The sequence below is a fragment of the Rhinolophus sinicus genome, linkage group LG01 (assembly GCF_036562045.2).
Source record: "Rhinolophus sinicus isolate RSC01 linkage group LG01, ASM3656204v1, whole genome shotgun sequence".
Taxonomy (NCBI): Eukaryota; Metazoa; Chordata; class Mammalia; order Chiroptera; family Rhinolophidae; genus Rhinolophus; species Rhinolophus sinicus.
Window position 1 is genome coordinate 61,152,958 of NC_133751.1, and position 17,856 is coordinate 61,170,813.

Genomic DNA, 17,856 nt, shown 5'->3' on the forward strand with positions numbered 1-17,856 from the left:
CTATTACAACCAAATATTTCAAGGTCATCTTGTATATTCTCCACCCCAGATATGGAATCATTCATTAGTCCAAGGAACGCTGGTGTTTAAAGACCACACAATCTGGGTACTAGATGTGCTTATTGCTACTGAGCCATCTTTAAGGAATTACCAAGAAATACATATTGCTGAGGGAAAAAAAAGTTAGCTGTCTAATCAGATAGGGGGCATTGTTAGTGCCTGGAGACTGGAGGTGGTAGGAAAGGGGCATTTCTTCTGACTCTTCATTTTCACTGTCCTGACATGTCAGGCACTCCCGTTCTCCTCCGATGCCCCCTCCTCATTCCATTCATGTACCACCCTGCAGCCATTCCTCAGGAGACATTTGCCAACACCATCACTGGAGACACGAGATGAATGAAACACTTTTCCTGGCTGGGGATGCTGTGAGCCTGGTGGACAGTGATCCCTTATGAGTGAACAGTGCTGTCTGGTTGATGGAGCATGCTCACGTTTGTTGTGTGTTTTAAGCCTCATGAGAACTGGGCACATGAGCCAAGACAATCCTCATCCATCCCAGAAGAGGAGGCTAGGCTCAGAGAGGTTGTAGGGCATCTTCAAGGTCAGACAGGTGGTGCTCAGTGGAACCAGGACTGGAAGAGCCTTTCGGATAATGGTCAAGCCCGTAATCTCTGGTCACACAGAGGCTGGTAACGAAAGGTCACAGGAGTTGGTAAGGTGGAGTGTCCAAGAGGCTGAGGGCTGACTTGTAGGATGTGGTGATCCGTGTGGCGCAGGGCAGCCTCCTGGGACCTGGTCTCCCTGGCTGGAGTGTTTCAGCGGTTGGGACATTGCTCTCTCTGTTGCCTGGAAAAAGGTGAAGAGTACATATCACCCCCTCAGGCCAACCAACTACTGGTCCCTGAGAGTCACATTCTAGTGACCAAGGAGTCCTGAGTCCCTATTCTACTTCCTTTCCCCCAGCCCTCAGCCAGTTGCAGGAGAGGGACTAAACCTAACATGAGGAATGTCTTTGAAAAATGAGACAGGATGGGGTGGCGAGTCAATGACAAAGGCATATGAAGTAGAAACTGGCAGTGGTATCATTTAACAGGTGACCAAGAATGTCTCTCCTTGCTGGGGAGGGACCATGTTGTCAGGATGATATTGGCCCCCTCCAGCACCCTGATGCTGTTGGGGTGCAGTCTGGAGTTGGGGGAAGGCTCTGGGCAGGAACAGGTTGAGGAGGGGGAGCAGTTGGATCTGAGAGGCAGAGTGGCTGTGGTTCTTGAGCAAGAGAATTACTTGGTGGGTGGTGTATGTCAGGCACTGCTGGGACCTGTACCTGGAGAAGTGGAATTATGCTTGTCCCCGGAAGGGGTGAGTGCTCAGAGCATCCTGTTTCTGATGTTTCATGCTGGTCTTCCAGGAGGCAAGAAGGAGTACAAAAGAGATGACCTTGTAAAGCTGCATGAGGCCCTGCTCCCTTATTCACAGGGCTTTTCCTACAGAGCACTCTGGATTCTTAGACAGGTATTATGACGTTTGGTCTGGCTCATCATCAGATTTACTAGGGGAACTTTAAGGAAAGACAGAGTATGGTCCACACCTGTGAGATTCTGATTTGATAGGTCTAGATGGGGCTGGGAGTCTGATTATTTGTTCTAGAAGAGCAACATCACAAAGCAAATACCTACTATTTGTTTGGCGTTGGTAATCAGCCACCCAGTTGGGAAATGAGGGACAATCAATTTTCATCAGCGAAGGAGCCTGGGGGAAGGCCTGCCATGACATCTTACTGCATGTGGTGTGACATATTTGCAGTCTGCACATTAAATCCCAGCTCTCCAGAGAAGCTGGGGTGGGTGGGTGGGTGGGGGGGTCATTCCAAATTTCAAAGTTTTTAAACTTGCATTAAGATTTGTCCCTTTAAGCAACAACACTTAAAAATTGTGTTTGTGATTTTCTATAAAATGTATTACATGCGTCCCTGCCTTTTTAAATAGAGTCATGCAAGCATAAATGTAACCTTTTCTTGATGTCCCAAGGGTATGTTAGGAACTTTAATTAATGGACTGGGCTATAATTCAGTGCGGCTTATAGGACGATTTGCTTATACCAAATGGCACCCTGAGGTTTCAAGTTGTTGGGACTGCGTTTTAGTTTTTCCAGCGGTGCTTGCTGACTGATGTCCCTTTCTTGCTACACACAATATACCTGCCTAAAGCAAATGTCTCTTTACTTTTAATTTGCGTTTATTATATGGGCTTGGCGAATGGATAACCTAAGTCCTTATAACTGAGTAGGGCATCTCATGGTTAATTTCCCCTCATCCATTGCACACCCCTTCCCTGAGTAGCAGCAATGAAATTTGGGATTGACCTCAGCCTAAGTACTCCTGATTAGTATAAGGGGACACTCTTTTCCTTTGTCCGTGTTTGGGTCATAGATGGACATGTGACACAATTTTGACTAATGGGATTTGAAGAGAGATTCTCAGCTGATTTCTGGGAAAGCTCTTCCTCATTAGCAGTGGAGACCCACAGGAAATCATTCTCCCAGTGAAAGTACATGAGGAGACACACAGCCCTGATTGCTCTTGGCAACCAAATTATAACTTCCAGAACTTTCTTTGGGCAAACGCCTTCTAGGGATGGCAGAGTGGGATATGGAATTACAGAGGCTGGCAGAGTGGAGAGGTGGAAGGAACTGTCAACTGGATGTTTTTTGTTTTTTTTCCTCTTTGAACCTCTAAACCTCCTTTCGTGTGAGTGATTAGATTTTCTTCGGTTTAGCCCCTTTGAATTGAGTTGGGTTCTGATTACTTTCATCTAAAAGAATACATATGAAATACGTGAACTAATAGTGAGTGGGTTCTGGCGGAAGCCTGAAGGTTTTACTACGTGTGCTTTGTTACGCTGGTTTGGTTTCCCAGAAGTTTGCTTTTCATTTTGATATGTGTGGGGGCGTATTTCTTCCTGAGATTTTTCCAGGTGGGTAGTGACTGCTTCTCATTCCCCTTTGTACCCCCTGTGCTTTTCAGGGTACCTCGTACTTCCTGGACATTCCAAGAATTCTTAAACTCATATAAACTCAGCAATCTGCCTGGATCGGCGTGGTGCTTTCTCCTTCCTGTTGGCAATAATGCGTACTTGTTGCTCTTTCCCTAGCAGGTTTATTAGGATGTTAAAAGCATACCACAAACTCTCGACTTTAGTCATTTTCTTTTGCAGTGCTTTCCAGCTTACAAAGTGCTACCTTATCCTTATCTCAGAAATAGGTAGCGCTGGGGTCATCATCATTTCACAGGTAAGAAAACCAAAGGTCAGTGGATTTACATGAAGCTTAATTTCATAATTATTTCTTAACAAATTTAATTTTGAAATGGCATCCAAAGCACTTTCTTTCTTTTTTTTCTTTTTTATTTTTTTTTAACATTTTTTATTGGTTCCAGGTGCACAAAACAATGTAGTAGTTAGACATTTATCATTTATATCCCTCACACAGTGACAACCTCTCTTCCCCCATCCACTACCCCTCTGACATCGCCCATAGCCATTACATTTCCACTGTCTCTATTCCTAATGCTGTACTCTTCAAAGCACTTTCTTTTGCAATAAATAACCCTGTGCTCAAAAAGAAGTCTTATAAGACTTCTCCGAAGCAGGTGCTCCGATGGTCGCTAAGAGACATACATAACAGGATCAGGATGGGGTTGACCCTGCCTCCCACTGCCGAAGAAGAATTGTAATTTGCCATTAGGTTAAAGCTCTTCAGGATTCACAGCTTGAGCTCTGCATGTAGCTAGTTGGTGCTTATTCTCCAAATTGGGTTGCTCTCTCCAATGGAAGAGAAGCAGGAGTTTGCTTCTGTTCGTCTGCTCTTGCAAGTTTTGCAGCTAAAAATGAACTGTGAAACTTGAATGTGTCTTGCTTCAGACATGTCTCACAATGGTTATCCACACAAAGGCGTGTTTGGGAGGACTGAAGTAGGTCTGCTTCTGAGGGAATGCCTTCCCATGTATATATCAAAAATGTGAAGGGCTCCTTCAGTATACCACACACTTGATTCACTGAATAGTTTAAAAGGTAGCTCTCCCGCATTCCCCAGCCATGATGCCTGTCTGCCTGGACCCAGCACAGAGCCCCAAGAATGATGCTCTCAAGTCGCCCCTCCCCTTCTCCCTCCCTATTGCCCCATGGACCTAACCCATTTTTGTTTTCCTGAACTTGGATTTCTCCCACCAGGACGTCTCTAATGAGGCTTGACACGCTGGGATGCACAGCCCGTTGAGCCAATCTCTCCACTTCCAAACATCAATAGAAATTGTGTAAAACACTTATTCTGACATTGTTTAGAAAATGACACAGTGTTTATATCTTGTTTCCTGGAGGGCAAGGATTATGTTTTGCATTGCTCTTGCCTGATGTACAACATCTAGCATTTACCTTTTAGTGTAGCATTTCGGAGTTTTCAAAGGACAGTTACCCAATAAATACCCAAGGAATGTCATCGCGTCTTAGTGATCTGCTTTATGGATTATCTGTGCTCACTCCTTCTGCCTCTAATGAATGGGACATCTTCAGGCCTGGACTTTTAAAGGAATGAGTGGGTGGAACTTAGCTTATATTGTCTAAATGTATTCTTCAGCACATTGCAAATACATTCTGGGTTTTGGGTCCCTGGAAATTTTAAAGGGGAGAGAGGTGGGAAAAGAAGAGTTGGATGCAGTTTGGTGTATTGATTACTACACGAGGAAAGTTTGAAGGTTCCCCACCCTGCCCTGACGCCACATCTGATGAGGAGATGCAAGGGGTTCCCTACAAAAAGGCACAGAGGGCTCTCCCAGCCCATTGAGGACTGCAGCAGCTCTTTATGAATTTTCTGCTGCCACCCACCAAGGTTAAAAACAAAATGGTGGGTGGAGGAGATAAGTTTCTTGTCTAAAGTCTATGGCTTGAGTTCTCAGCTTGTTCCCTTTATTCTCCACGATACTCCTACTGCTACCCAGGCCTCTGTAGAAAACAATCTCACCCTCTGAGATTCTGAGAGCTGTGGCCAGTCTTTGCCAACATGTGAGAGAAAACGGAGATGCTGAAGTCAACTGAAGGCAGTGGAGGCGAATCCCCCACTCAGACTCACCTGAGGTTTCCGTTTCAAGCCTCGGGTGTCTGAGTTTATGGGTTCTCACGCCTTTGCTTTTTGCTCCAGCATCACCCTTCCTCACTCTTCCTGCAGCAGCACAGTACCCTGAGCTTTGAGGGGTTGTTGGATACAAAATCTACCGTGCTACTCCCAGGGGCCCCTCCTGTGGTTCGGCTTGCTCCCTTTCCAGTGCAGTCCCTTGCAGAGCAAGGCCAAGCCTCTGGGATTCAGTGCATCTTCCCACTCCATTCTTTTTTTTTTTTTTTTTTTTTAACTTTTATTTGTTTTAAGTGTGTTTTTCCAGGACCCATCAGCTCCAAGTCACTTAGTTGTTTCAATCTAGTTGTGGAGGGCGCAGCTCACACTGGCCCATGTGGGGATCGAACCAGCAACCTTGTTGTTAAGAGCATTGAGCTCTAAACAACTGAGCTAACTGGCCGCCCCCTTCCCACTCCATTCTTGCTTTTCACCTCCAGTGCTACTCCTGGGTTGGACACACCACCACACTCACAGGTGTGTGGGGGGCTGTTTTTGGTTGTCAGGGTGACTTGGGAACCTCATTATCATTTGGTGGCAGAGGCCAGGGACACGAACCCCTGCAGAGCACAAGGAAGGTGCAACCCTCAACACAGATCATAGGCTCCCCCTTCGAGAAATACTGTGCACCCCGGGCCAGATGACCAGCTTCTGATCTGCTCCGGAGGCAGGAGGAGTGGAGCAGTCAGACAAGGTCTAAGTCCCTGCTCTGCCACTTACTGACCCTGTGGCTAGTTTTCTAGCCTGTGTCCTCCTCGGACTGTGGGATGATAACACTGCCCCCACTTCACAGAGTTTAAATAGGATTTGATTGATTCATATACAGAGATTTGGGACAGTACCTGTTGCACACTGAGTGCCGTAGAGGCATTCGTGATTCTGGCCTGGGCCTCCAGGGCCAGCCCCTTGGCCTTGTGTTGAAAGTGTTGTCCTGGCAGACACTTGCCTCATAAACAGCTGGGCCCATGGCCACCATGACTGAGAACCTTGGCGCCAGGTTTGGGCACTTGCCCAGGGTCCTGGACCTGAGCCCCTCTCAGTACCTGTGCTACCTGGACCCTTTTTCGGGCCAACTGCTCCCTCCCGCCTGCATTCCATTAGAGCGTTCCGGAGGGCTGCTCCTCTGCTCATTTTATTAGGCGTCCACCTCCACGGCACATTCTCTTTTCCTCTCTGCCTCTGCAGTTGTTGCGTATGTTTGCTGTTGTTGTTGTTTTTTGTTTTGTTTAGAAACTCTTAGCCTATGCTACTCTGAAATGCAGATTCTTGGGTTCCACTGAATCAGGATGTCCAGGCAGAGGCTAGAATCCGCACTTAATCTGCTGCGGGTGGTCTCCGCAGAGCTAGCGTCTGGCTCCGTAGGTCCCGTCTGTATGTCTGCTCTTCCCCCAGGAAGGGGAGGGTTGTTGCTGCCCTCGCCCCAGGAGGCACACGGCCCATTTGCGTGTTACAGCTGATCATTTGGCTCAGGTACATATATCATCATTCTTAGTGTTTTGTTTTGTGTTTTAATCTATTTAAAACTCCACATTTATATTTTCTTAGGGTTATATCCTTTGGGAAAAGGATAGATCATAGAAAATGAGGGGTGACATTGCTTTTCTTTAGGAAGGAGGGTCTTTGAGCTAGAACTCAACGGCTTGGGTTTCTAACCCTGACTTCCATTACTAGCCTGCTGTATGACCTTGATTGAGTCGTTTAACCTCTCTGGGCCTCACCTGATTTCTAACATGAGGAGGTTGAACAGGTTAAACTTGCTGAAGTTCTCTTCCAACTCTAAAAGGCTGTAAGTCTATGAGTCTATTTAAATGTGCTGACAGCTTTAGAATGGCTAATTAATGAATTTTTAGTGAGAACACAATTAGGTGATAATGAAGGCCTCAGAAGTAAATCTCTTCACTTGTAATGACTTAAGCAGATGCGATTTGGACTGTGTCTTCACCAAATGGAACCCTTGGGATGAGGCAGCATAGAGTCACAGCCTCCTACCTGGGGACTCTAGGAGGCCAGGAGTTAGGAACAAAGCCACACAGAGGGGAAGCTAGGCACTGACCTAAAACAAAACGAGTCGCCTTGCAGGGTAGTCTTGGAGCCATGCAGATGAAGTTGAATATTGACAGCTCTGCAGACCTGGGGAATAGCATTTCTCCTACCTTACCTCCATTTCCAGAACATGGTCACCTGCGTTGTCCTTGTAATTCTCTTACACATGGTGAAATAGATAAGCTTGGAACTTTTATTCCACTCATTTAACGGATGAGAAGTGGAGGCTTAGGAGCGACTCTCTGAAGGTCAAGGAGCTCATAAGTGCTAGCTCAGAATCCAGCCCAAGCTTCTTGATTCCAAAGCCCCTGTCATTTCTGCTCTAGCCAGCCAGCTCCTCCCCCCTGCTGGCCACGTATGCTGGCTGCCCTGAGCAGCTGACCCCAACTCGGCTGAAGCAGGCCTCCCTGCTTATGCAGGGCACTCCAAGAGGGTTTGCCAAAACACCCTGGGACATGGCTGTGAGGGACCAGCCCTGGGAATGGGAAAGTCAGGCTGGTGTGGGGTGTGGGGGGGGTCCAATCTGTGGTCAGTGGGCCCCCATGGAGGCTCCTGCGAGGAGCCGTCTTGAAAACCATGGCCAGCATGGTATGCTTAGATAGTGTATGCTCCCACATCTAAGAGGGGAATGTCCTAATGTGAGGTGTGAGGATGAGAAAGGGTGACCCATAGAGGCGGTGGGAATCTGTCTGAGGAAGAGCCAATAAGGACAGCACCACTTAGGGAGGGGGCAGGGAGCTGGTAAACTTCTCAAAGACTCCCCCTGCTGGTGACTTTGCCTGCAGCAACACGACCTTGACCTTTCCCTTCCAAGGGAAACAGGGCAGAGAGGAAGGATCTCTGCAGCAGGAGGGAAGGAACAGGCCAGTGAGCATTTGTCTTGAGTCCTGCCCTAGAAATACTTCAAGTAATAAAATCAGGATGACTTAAGAAATCCATTACCCCTCCTGGCCCCCCATAGCCACCCGCGTGCCCTGGTAGACACAGGGGAAGGGCCTGGGGACCCAGCCAGCTAAGGTGGCTTCAGTCTCCTCACCTGCAAACCAGGGAATAGGATGAGTTGGTCCTGAGGTTCCCACCTGCTCTGATCTCAGATCTGGAGATCTTTTGGGGAAGCAAGGGAAGGATTGAGAAGAGGTACCTGAAAGGAAGGGGAAGAGAGAGGAGGGGAAAGTGAGGGAAGCTGAAGAGAGGTGAGGAGAAGAAAGCCATGATAAAGTGAGAAACACCCTGCCACCAACAAGCCGGACCCTCTGAGCTTGGCTCCCACCCCTAAAACGTGGAGCTGGGGATCCCCACCCTCCTGTCATGAAGGGTAAACAAGCAGGTTACAAACCATAAAGTGCCACATGAAGTAATGTGCTGGATTCACAGAAAAGCATCGAGAAGAGAGGCTGAGAAGGCTGGGGGTGGGGAACCAGGGGAGACCTTTTTCTGAGCTTTTCCTTTCCTGGGGAAGTGGCTAGAGGAGACAGGGTGGGAGTGGGAAAGAAATAACCAAAGACGGACCAAAGAAGAAATAAAATTCTCCCTGAGAGACAGAGAATCTGGAGGTGGGGGCGCTGATGGCCTGCCGTGTCTGCATGTCCCGCTGAGGAGCCTTTGCCTGGATGAGTGAGAACAGTGGAGAAGGGCTGCAGCAGGCGGAAGGCTGCTCCTTTCCAGAGGTCCGGGGCAGGGAGAAGGCAGTCTTGGGTTTCGAGGTGTCCTGGAACTTGCCAGCTTCTGTCAGACTAATACCTCTGGTGTGATGGGGACACGGCAAAGGCCCATGGTAGAATCCTGGACAGGAGGAGAGAAGGATTCAAAAGTCAAAAAGAGGACAATCTAGATGAAGAACATCCTGAAAAGCCAAACCAAGACAGGCCCCGGAGTCCATGAGGGCCCAGCTCCACACATAGCCCTCCTGCTGCTCGAGCCTGACCCCCATCTTGGCATGGGGTGAGGCCAACGGCGATGGGGGGTGTGGGTGGGGGGTAAGCACAGGGCTGGGGTCAGGGCAGCCAGCTCCCCTGGCAGGCGAGATTTTATCCTTTGGCTGGGCTGGGGAGAGAGGGAGCCTGCAACGATCCAGGGCATGAAAAGCAGCCCAGTGTTTCCTTGAGAAACCTCGATGCCAAAGGCAGGGCCGTCCATCTGGCCTCTCTGTGTAGTACATTTGTCACCGTGGAGCCTGGGACCCGGCTGGTCTTCCTTCTGCCATCTGTAGCCGCAGCACCCACCTTCAGCAACCTCTGCTGCAGGGCCTGCAGTTTCGACAGGTGCTGTGTCTGGGGGCGGGGTGGGGGGAGTCTCTTCCCTCCCTTGGGACTCTCTCATGCTGGGCCCTCCAGCTGGTGCCCATCCAAGCTGGTGTATACTTAGCTTTCCCTGGGGATAAAAAGCCATGACATCAGAGATGTGAAAAGCCCTCAGCGACAGCTAGTGTTGTAGTTTCTTGTTGTGTTCTGGGGCGCTCTGGGGTTCCTCTGAGCTACCTTCAGAACTGCCGAGAGAGGCTGAGCGTCCAGGGTCCAGCCCCCTACCCACCAGTGTACCTCTGCTTCCGTCTGATCTAGATATAGATGTTCTAGATAAGATTTCATTTGAAGAATGGGTTCCGCTGCTGAAATAAAAATTTGAAGACCACAAATCTAGTGTAATTTCAAGGAGGAAGATACAGAGGGCCAGAGAAGGCCAGTAGCCCAGCCCTTGTTGGCAGAATGGGGATTAGAACCCAAACCTCTTGGCTCCCCCATCTCTCCATGATAGTGGGCTGCCTCTTTTGAGGTGCTAGCATGTGCGTTCATGGCCCACCCCTCTCCCCTACCCCAGCAGGGCTCCCTTTCCCCCGCCCCTCACTACCCAAAAGAGCAAGGCCTATCTCACAAGCTTGGGTGCCATGCTTTCTTAACTTTCCTCTGCCAGAGAGAGCTTTAGGATGTAACCCATGTGTGGCCCAGGCAAGCCTGTTTTAGGAATGAAATGAGAGAGACCTCCATGGTCAACACATGATTGCAGTCTCTTCTGCCCAGGGGCTGTCTCCCATTCCAGAGCCTTGAGTCGTGGTCTAACCATCATCCCTATGGGCATTGGTGGTTATTAAGGGTTTTCTGGTAGAGCATGGGCCATTTGCTTTACGTCCCTCTTGCTTTACGGAGAAACTTGGCTCTCTTCTATTTAGGCCTCAGGTTGTCCCTTTTGGCTTTTGATTGTAGGCACTAATCCAGCCACTGTCTGCCATGGTCCCTGGATTCTGTTCCAGAAAACCCCAGACGGACATTTCTCCTGGGGGAGGGGCTTTCTCCACCCCCAACATGCTGCCCTGTTCTGTCCAATGATTCCTCCAGCCCTTGCAGGAGTCCTGTTCTCCAGCGTGGTTTGCCTTGTTTTATGTCCTGCCTCCTCTGCTGGACTCCCTTTTCCAACATGTCACCCCTCAGCCGATCCTCCCTGGACTTACACCCTGGTTGTGCTCCTTCTCAAGGCTTCTCTTAGTTTCTCAGAGCTGGGCTCTTCTTCCTGAAGCAGCCCACCCATGGCTGCTTCCCGTTGCAGGAACAATCACATCCATCTCTGGATTCCATCAAAGGAAAAAGCCAGGACCCAATGTTCCCTGACGGCCTGATAGGAGCCAGGCGTGTGGGTAGCACCTTACATATTTTATCTCATTTGATCCTCACAACAATTCTAGGATGTAGATATTAACTTTCCCAATTTTTATAGAGGGGCACTGAACCTCAGAGATTTAGCAATTTGCTCAAGATCACACAGCTACTGTTTTAAAGTCCTGGTTCTGCCTAACCCGTGAGCCTAGGCAGTTACCCCACAGTACCCCGCGCTGAGGTGGTCACCTTGCGTGGTCAAGCTAATGGGGTTCCTCAGAGGCCTGGGGTAGCACGGCCTGGTGGTGATGCCAAACCCACAGAGGGAGTCCTGCTTTGTGGTAGCCAGGACGTGAAAGAGAGATGTTCAGACCTATTGGTGGTTCAGCTTATAGAAGAGGGGGGGACAAGAGGCCATGGAATATCCTGAACCCCTTGCTGCCACTCTCTCCAGTCCTGTTTTCTATCAGAACCAAATGTGCCAACAACCTGTGGTGACCGCCCACCCTTGTGACTGTGACACATCCTGGTGGGAGGCTGCGGTACAGGAAAGTGAGGGAAGTCTGTGGCTCACTGGAGCCCCGCTGATGGGAAGCCCCTTGGTGGCCGGCTTCTCCTCCCGTCAGCGCAGGACCCCAGGAATGGAGTGAAGACAGACGTGGCTCTGAGATGGGAGCAGGTGGGGATAGGCTTCTGGGCTCTCTGTTTTCCGGAGAATGGGCATTGGGACAGGAGGGCAGGGAGGGCAGTGACCAAAATGGGGACAGGAAAGAACCCAGGCTGGAAAAAAGAGGAACTGTGCCTCAGGCGCTTTTGGGAAACACTGCTTCTTCCAAAGTTGTTACCAGAGCGTGTTCAGCAGAGGAAGTCGACGGCTGACAGCAGCAGCTGTGGAGGTGGCAGGAACTAGAGGGGTGGCATTATCACCCTCCAGGCATAAGAGATGGTGTCTCCTGCCTGCTCTGGAATCTGTGAATCTCTCACCATTCATTCCCCCACCCCCTCAAAATCCAGAAGAGAGAGCGATTGGATGGAGATCAGAGAGGGACAGACACCCCAGGGAGATACACACAGCCTGCCTCTCATGCTCCTCTCCTGCTCACACACACACAAACTCTGGCAGATCTCTCCCCCTCTCCCTAAGCCAGGGCATTATGCCACTGCTCTCTGGTCCAGCCAAAGTTGAAGTTATTTCTGGGATGAGCAAGCCACTCCATGAGCATATATCATCCTCAACTACCCTCAGGCGCCTTTGAGGAAACTCAGGAGAAGAAGCCAGCCTTGGTGGGGTGGCTGGGGCTCGGCAGTCGGAGGACAGTCTGATTGGTGTGTCACTGGGGCTGTGAGCTGTTTCCAGCGCTTCTGTCTGGTGCTGGGAGCAGGCTCCGCAATGTGAGGGACAATTGGAGCCATTCCGGGTGGGCTGCTGCGTGTATCCTGCTTTCTTTGCAGCCAGACTCAGTCACCTGGAGCCACCAGACAGGATGGAGATGTTTTCTTGCTAACCTTAGCGCAGCAGTCTGGGTTGATCGTACAGGGAAGTGTTTTCTCTCTGAAAGCAGTAGCAGCAGTCCTGGTTCCCTGGACTGAAAAACACGATCAGAGACTCGAGTCCTCATCAGTCCGAGGAAGGACCTGGCCCCTTGCAGAGACCTGGGACTGCTCCCAGGCGGGGGCTGGGGTTCTGAGCGCTGGTGCGGGAGTGGGGTGGTGGTGGTGAGGAGTGGGAGAGCCCTGCTGCTTCCCTGGCTCTGATGGCTGTGACAGACTGTTGGAAGGTTGGGCCGACGGCGCCCGCCTCCCCGGGATTGCTTCTCTTGCCTGCCGCTGTCTGATTCTCCCACCCCGTGGCTGAGCTGCTAGTGGTGAGTACTGGACAGACACCCCTTTCCATGTTTGCTGGTTGTGTCCATGTAAGTCACAGTGGACTAGCTCTGCAGCTTTATTTTCAGAGACTGGGCATTAGTTTGCCTCCCCCTTGCTAGGTGGGTGGGGTGGTGGAAGGTATAGGGAGCAGGGCCAACTTGGGGTGAGTAAGTGGGGCCTCAGGGAACTGGTGCTGCCGGTGTTTTTCTCAGGAGCAAGGGGAACGTGGAAGGAGAAGCTTCTCTCACGCTTCCTTCCCCTGGTTGGGTACAGGTGTGCCTTAGCGTGTGTGGAGGTAGGCAGCCCCGAAACGCCCACTACTTACAGGTGTTTCAGCATTTGGGGCTAAGTTGCATCCTTGCTGCCAAACCCCTGTTGGTTGAAGGGCTGAAGATACAGTGACTTGCCCTTTTCTTTTCCTCCCACCCTGACATCATCCTGAGGCCACTAAGGGCTCTTCAAGTCCTTCTATTTGCTTCCTCAGACCTTAGGCTGCTGGGCCCCTGAGGGCCAGGTTGCTGCCAGCACTACCAGGAAAGGGCATTGGAGCAGCGGCACGCCCCCACCTGCAGTGTGCAAAATGAGACACCATGAGGCTGGGGGAGACACAACCCTTGGGACTCAGGGACCCTGCTTACCCATCTAAACCGTCATCCTTGTCGTTCTGGTTATGTCCTTAGCCTGGACGGCCTCAGGGAGTAAGGAAGTCGGGGAGGGCCTACCTGCTGAATGAAGTCATGCTTCTCATAGGGGCTCTTAACTCTCTTGTGTCACTTCACGGGATGCCCATCTGTCTTGCATTGCAAACATGTCTGTGATGGTGTTTTCTGCTCCCTTGTGCTTGTAGTCTTTGCTTATGTCTCTACCATGTTTCCCTGAAAATAAGAGCTAGCTGGACAATCGGCTCTAATGCGTATTTTGGAGCAAAAATTAATATAAGACCCAGTATTATATATATTATATTGTATTATATTATATTAAAGACCCAGTCTTATAGTAAAATAAGACCGGATCTTATATTAATTTTGGCTCCAAAAGATGCATTAGAGCTGATGGTCCGGCTAGGTCTTATTTTTGGGGAAACATGGTATAAGTTTCATACAATAAGGATGTTTGGATGTGCTGACTTCTGACAACCTTTTGGGGAGTATCTCCAACTTTCCAGGGGTTTGTGTGGGGGACAGCTCTGCATCCCACTCCCTCAGTATATCCTGATCCTTTGGGGCCTGTCTGAAATCCAAGGCAGAGATGGAGGACAGTGATTTAGACTCATTGGAGAATTCTGAGCTGTGATTCTGAAATCATGTCACGATGTCGGGTGGGGAACAGCAGTGTTTAGGGCAGGGCTTCTCAACAGCAGCGCCACTGACATTTGGGGCTGCGTAGCTCGTGGTAGTGGAGGACTTTCCTGTGCCTTGTAGGATGTTTAGCAGCATCCCTGGCCTCCACCCATTAGGAGCACCCTCCTTTGTGACAATCAAAAATGTCTCCAGACATTACCAAATGGCCCCCCGAGGGCAACATTACTCAGGTTGAGAACCTGGTTTCCGTTAACACTGCTGCTGCTACTCTTTCTTTTGGATCTCAGGTGACCTTTGGCCTCATGGGACTGGGTCTCCACGTAGCCAATAAAGTATAGCCATTTCTGGCCTAGGAGTGCAGACACCTGGGCTCTGGTCTCCTGTGATTTTGCTCACGTTCCCATCCAATGTAGGCAGAGAATCACTTCTAGTCCTCCCCAGCCTACATCAACATCCGGGTCTTCCTGGTGGAAATGTGGTGGTGAGGCTCAGGGAGCCCGGGTAAGGCCCCCATCTGTAGGGGATGAGATCTGGGAAGGAAAATCCACTGCAAGTACCACTATTCCCTCCTGACATCTGCTCGAAAACCAAAAGTGGCATGGAAGCCAGGGTGGGTTCAGCACCCAAGGCATATGCAAGCGTGAGCACATGTGTGCATATATGCACAAGCATTTGCTTATAGCTTTCTGGGTCCTGTGCCGAATGAATGGAGGTAAGCCCTGCCTTGGGGAGCTCGCAGAGTGAGACAGACATTCTATTATGCACCAATAAAGAAAGAAACCAACCAACTGAGAGAATTCTGTGCCTTGTTTGGGTTATGTCTCATCCTTCTAGATAAAAGACTTCTGAGGGAGAGCAAACCGGGAGGAGGAGCCTCTTGAGTCTCTTGTTTAGCAGAATCTCTGTGGGGTCATGGTGGTCTTATTCTTCATTAATCCAAGAGGGCTTCATGAAGGAGATGTTTTACAACCTACAATGTGTGTGGGAGGCAGCACCGTGCGTGCGTGTGAGTACATGCCTGCATGTGTGCATGTGCATGTGTGTGTGTGAGTACGTGCCTGCATGTGTATGTGAGTACATGCCTGCATGTGTGTGCGTGTGTGAGTGCATGCCTGCATGTGTGCATGTGTGTGTGAGTGCATGCCTGCATGTGTGTGCGTGTGTGAGTGCATGCCTGCATGTGTGTGTGAGTGCATGCCTGCGTGTGTGTGCATGTGTGCGAGTGCATGTCTGCATGTGTGCATGTGTGTGTACGTGTGAGTACATGCCTGCATGTGTGTGTGCGTGTGTGTGTGAGAGTGCATCCCTGCATGTGTGCATGTGTGTGAGTACATGCCTGCATGTGTGCAGGTGTGTGTGCGTATGTGTGAGTACATGCCTGCATGTGTGCATGTGTGTGCGTGCGTGTGCGTGAAGCCCTCAGACATCTTTTCCTGACAGTTTGGGGGGCAGGTAGAGAAGTTGGCTAAGAAGTGCCCTTCTTTCCTCCTTGAGTAGGTAGGTGCCAGCCCGTTTTTTCCTGCCTCCCATCTACTCTAACTGAAATTTGTCTTCAGACTAGTATGCAGGCTCTCCCATCCCCCAGCACAGAAGAGGCACTTACAGGAAGCCTTGTGTTACAGAGAAATTATTGCCAAATACTGATTTGTGGAATAGAGCAGAGAGGTGCTTCAGGTGGCACAAACCAGCAAATCATCTCTTAATCTGCCTGCTGGGCTTTGCAATGCCTTGTGTGATCCATTTGCAGCAGATTTTTATCTCCTAATAATGCTTGATTCTGGTGGCTAAGTTTACAATCCCCAAATAAACAGCATCTCAAGAGCAGGGATGGGAGGAGAGGCTGCACAGCACTGCCTGGGATCTAGAGTCACCCCAGATAAGCCACAGCATATTGCCTGTAGGCCCTGAGTCTCCATGGTCTCTGCCTAACTACACAGAATCTGTTTTCCACAGAAACTGTTTGGGAGCCTTTGACCTTCCCCTCTTTTCCTGGCCCAATCTCCTTCAATGGGCCAGTTTTGTCTGAAAAGCTGGATGGGCATTGGAAAAGCAGAGAACGTTTTCATTATATGGCCAGCTTTGGGGCAATAAACACTTCTGGGATTTGCAGTTTTTGTTCCCATAGCGTGGGAATGCTCTGAGGTCTGCAGTTTCATGGTCCCAGGATAGAGCTGGGTGCCCACCTACCATGTGTCTATTCTGTTCTGGGCTGGCTGGTCATATAGCAGCACAGGGCCAGGCCTGGGTGCACGTAACTTCCAGGACTGACATGAGACTCACCCAGTATGGAACAGGGACAGAGAGGTCACTTACAGGGCCAGAGGCCTTCATGTTCTCCCACAGCGGGCACAAGCATGTGTATATGAGACCAGGCACAGACCAGGAAACCCATCCAGGGCCTTGGTGAGCCAGTTCAAGGTCAGATTACAGGGAGAAGCCCCGGTGCAGCTTTGCAGGAGGGACCTTTCTCCCACCACCTGAGCCTGAGCAACATCAGGCAGCGACCCAAACTCAGCCCCCTCTTGACCACCAGCGGCGTCTGTGTAACTGCTGGGAAATGGGGCTGTGAGCCTGGGAACTGGATGGGTGGGCATGAAAAGCTTCTGATATGTTCAGGGGTTCCCAGCCCAGATCCTACATAGGGGTGTTGACTCTGTTAAAATGTGTGCTGGTCAGAAAGGATTTTTCTTCCCCTAGTGGAGCAAGCAGACAGCTGTGGAGAGGGCATTTTGGAGAAGGGGACTTCTGCTCGTGTACGTTACATGCCAATTAGTAAGGAGCCCCGCTTGCCACCGCAGCCTGGGAGCTTTACACTGAAAACTTAAGCAGATGTGATTCCTCTTGAGGAATTATATTGAAGGCAGAGCAGGAGGGCTGCATTCATTCCTTTATCCATTCTCTTATTGATTGCATACCTGCCCTGTGCGAGATGACACCGTCTCTGGCTTCGGGAAGCTCACAGTCTAGGGGAAGATCAAGGCTGCCTGAGATGTGGTGGCCCTCGCACAGCTGTGGGAGCCCAGTGGAGGTCCAATCTAATTGGTTTTCTGGCTATTCTCCCAGCAGAGCTTTCCAGGCCCCATCTTAACGCTTTCTGCAGATAACTGAGCTGTGGAGGTCGAGTCACAGTTGGAAGTAGTGGGGCTGCTCCCAAACTGCCAAGTCCTAGAGGAGCTTGTTAAACTCTGCCCCCCAGGGCTGGCAGGAGGCTCCCCAGTGCCCCTCTAGTCAACATCTCTGGGTTAATTGCTTTCCACAATCTGTTTGCGTCCTCTCTCCCTCTCCTCCTCCTGCTGTCTGCCTTTCTGACTTTGGGATGAATCACTCCCCGGTTGTCCATTCGGACCCTCCAGTGGGACCCAGGTGACTGGTGTTTCTCTAGACCCTACCTGAACACATAGGGAAGAGAGAGGGAGTGTGTTTGATTTTAATTGTGGTGTTTTTCCTCTCCGTTTGGACTCACCTCCACATTCTCCTGTACCAGTGGGGGAGGGAAAGGGGCTTAGTACCTGACTCTATTATGAAAGCCCCAGTGCCTGTTCCTCATATATAACATGAAGGGGTATCCTAGAACTGGGGTCCTCACAGCGGGGTCCTTGGACCAGCAGCATCAGCATCACCTGAGAACTTGTGTGAAATGCGGATGCTCAGGGCTCCCTCCAAACCACGGAATCCGATACTCTGGGGTGGAGGCCCAGCGACCTGTGTTTAGCATGATGCTGAGGATCATGGCCCTAGAAAACTTCAGGGGGGCGGGGGGGGCTCTTTCCAACTGCAGCCCTCATCAATTCCCACCTTGCAGTCACTAGTGACTTGCAAAAATCCAGTAGCCACATTCTGGAGCATGGCAGTTATCTCGAGGTCATCATTAAATTCTCAAAATTCCAAACAAAGCAAAACAA

At 50.2% G+C, this 17,856-nt stretch overlaps 1 protein-coding gene across 3 annotated transcripts in view; it reads left to right on the plus strand.

Moving 5' to 3' along the window:
• Positions 1-17,856, plus strand: part of SEMA5B (semaphorin 5B) — a 118,092-nt gene that overhangs the window by 23,959 nt on the left and 76,277 nt on the right. The window contains exon 1 of one of the 3 annotated variants that reach the window (XM_074330893.1): positions 11,879-12,652. The exons of the other annotated variants lie outside the window; for them this stretch is intronic. The gene's annotated coding sequence lies outside the window, so the exon portion shown is untranslated. Of the gene's footprint in view, positions 1-11,878; positions 12,653-17,856 lie in introns of those variants that run through there. 3 annotated transcript variants of the gene reach the window in all.